Raw genomic sequence first — 2,860 nt, forward strand, 5'->3', positions numbered from 1 at the left:
ATCGTTATTGGGAACGTAAGATCTATCTGCAATAAGATGGAGGAGCTAGCCGTGCTAACCCTGCAACAGAGGGATTACCATAAGGTAGAGTAGCATCATGCTATTCACAGACATGGCTAACAGAGCTAACATCAGACACCAACGCCACATTGGAAGAGCTTCACCTGCTGTGAGCAGACAGGATCCAGGAGACAGAGACTGAACAGACTGCTGAAGAAGCTCAGTCCTGGACCCTGTGGAGGTGGAGACTGGCTGACTGGACAATGATGGACAAGCTGTCAGCATCTATTTTCTTATGCAGGCCTGTACAGTGCGACAGTTTTCGTCGCATTTGCGAATAAAAGTCATCATGTGCGAGGAGAAATTTGTAAACACTAGCACATGTGCGAAAGAGTTGCGCAGTAAGGCTTCACGCAGTGAGAAAAGTATTGTTTATGTTGGTACAACTGTTCAACGGGAGTTGTAGTTCTAACGTGTATGGTATCCGCCTCAATTTAACAATTACGGACTACATTACCCAGTATGCTCCGCGCTCCATCTCAAACTACGCTAGCGAGGAGGGCAAAATGAAACTATATCTTCAGGTGGCATCCGTAAATACGACCGGCGACGACAAGGTAGAGAAAAGAAAACGTCTTTCGGAGGAGTCGTCTGTCGCTACAGAGTGTGTGGACACTACCGCTTCATCAACTTCATCTGACGGTACCGTCGCTTCGGACAACAGCAAGACTTACCGTTTGAAGCTGCAGTGGTTAAAGGACTTTCCATGGCTCGTCTTTGATCAGACCAAGAAGGCAATGTTAAGCAAGTACTGTGTTGAGGCTGGAGAAGCGTTAGCGGGGAAGACAACCTACGTTACTGGTAACATTATCTTTAAACGCGATAACGTCTCAAAACATGGCACGACAAGACGGCACATTGCCTGCAGAGACGCACACCTCGCCTCTAGCCAGCCGGCTCGCGCAGGGACAGTCCCCGCTGCTGTCAACAAACAAGTTGTCAAGATGAACGAGGAAATGCTCTGTTAAGTAAAACTGAAGATGAATATTGCATACTGCATTGCAAAGGAGGAGCTGCCATTCACCAAATTTGGCAAAAAAGTGAGTAGATTATGACTTTAAACGGATCTACTTTACTTACTTAACTACCTCTCCTTTTATTTACAATTCTCACTCTCCCACATAACGTTTATTTTCATAGAGGAGGGTGCAGCACTGACAAAGTGCAGGAGGAGTGGCAGAATCTAAAGGTTCTTGTTGCCAGGACCTTCAGAGACAAGAACTACCCAGCCCTGTGGCAGACTCTTCTGACAAAGTAACCATACAAACATGACTTTGAGGTATGTCGACAATAATGTCTCTAGTATTAGTTAAATGTGTTTAAGCAGAACTTACATATAGATTCTGTTTTACAGAACATCCTGCACTTGGTGGAAATCATGCTGCTACTTCCAATCTCCTCTACCCAATGTGAAAGAGGTTTCTCCGCCCAAAATAGAATAAAGAATACTGTGCGGAGCAGTCTTCATGTCTCCACCACGGAAGATCTCATTTGGATCAGCACTGAGGGACGTCCACTTGAAACGCTCGACCCAACAAATGCTGGATGGATACATGATACCATGCAACGCATGGCTCTCCTCATCTAAAAGTTCCAGGCGGCCAAACTATAAGGAGTGGCCACAGTCTGTGTCTCAAATCTAAGAGTCTCATTCAGATCAGCATGGGTTGATGAACTGTAAAGAACCTACTGAAGAATGTGTTCCTTACTGTTGTTAAGCTAATGAAATTTCACTTGTGGTATCGAATAAGTACACAATAAACATTTTAACTGTGCATCCAGGTGTGCTACTGAATTTTTCTTGGTGCTACTAAAATTTTGAACTTACTAGCACCAGTGCTACCACTTTAAAAAGTAAGCGTACAGCCCTGTTATGGAGCTTTTTGCACTTTCTATACACTTTCTTACTTTGTTTTCTTGATTGCTGCTGTGACTCCTCCTGAATTTCCACTTGGGGATATATTTTGTTTTTTCTATTCTATTCTATTCTTTTCTATTCTATTCTATTCTATTCTATTCTATTCTATTCTATTTTAAAAAATGTTGTGTGGTTCCATGTCAGTTTAAGGAGACACAGTCTACATGTAACATAATCTACATCTAAATATTGACAAATATTACCACACAATATGAGTTGACACTGGTCAGCTGTGCTTGTTTACATCCAAGTAGTAGAGAATCATAGCATCCTTGCAATATAAAAGCTCTGGCACTAGCCAGTGGTGACTGGTAGCACTACAGGTTAGATACTACTACACATGTCAAGCCAACAATAATAGAAATGTTATAAATCTATTCAATTAACAAGTAATATCGTGTTTACTGGCAAGAGGGAAGATGTTTAGTTGCTTAGTCCTTCAGACATGCACGTCCCCAGAACCAAGAAATGACATCATTTGTTGATTAAGGGTGTTTATTGAGGGGTTGCAGTTGATCTGAACACATGGTTGCTTCTTAAGTTGCTAATTCGATAGTAAACAATGCATGGCATGGGGAAGGAAGTCCTGGCCTGCAGCCATGTATTGCTGTTGGGCTCATGGCTACGATGGTTGGAGTGCCAGAAGAGTTGGCTAACATCCTCAGAGGCAGAAATTCACCAAGGGATTCCAACATCGCTTTAAAGCTGTCACAAATATCTAATACGCAGCACTTTCAGCAAAATAAAAGCACATAGGAAAGGGAAAGGTGGGGTTTCTGTATCTTTAAATGTGCATGTACTCCTCTGTTGATAAAGGCTGCATCACTTAATGAATCATCTTGGCTAAATGCTGACATGAACACAACAAGGAGCTACTAATGC

At 42.6% G+C, this 2,860-nt stretch overlaps 1 long non-coding RNA gene across 1 annotated transcript; it reads left to right on the top strand.

Moving 5' to 3' along the window:
- The first annotated feature begins 345 nt into the window (after positions 1-345).
- LOC141795550 (uncharacterized) lies at positions 346-1,540 on the top strand. Its single transcript, XR_012598615.1, has 3 exons — positions 346-1,100; positions 1,201-1,339; positions 1,415-1,540. It is a non-coding gene; the product is annotated as an uncharacterized LOC141795550 (long non-coding RNA).
- The last annotated feature ends 1,320 nt before the right edge of the window (positions 1,541-2,860 follow it).

Source organism: Halichoeres trimaculatus, unplaced genomic scaffold (assembly GCF_033239565.1).
Source record: "Halichoeres trimaculatus isolate MK-OKI-2021-1 unplaced genomic scaffold, fHalTri1.1 fHalTri1_scaffold_8, whole genome shotgun sequence".
Taxonomy (NCBI): domain Eukaryota; kingdom Metazoa; phylum Chordata; class Actinopteri; order Labriformes; family Labridae; genus Halichoeres; species Halichoeres trimaculatus.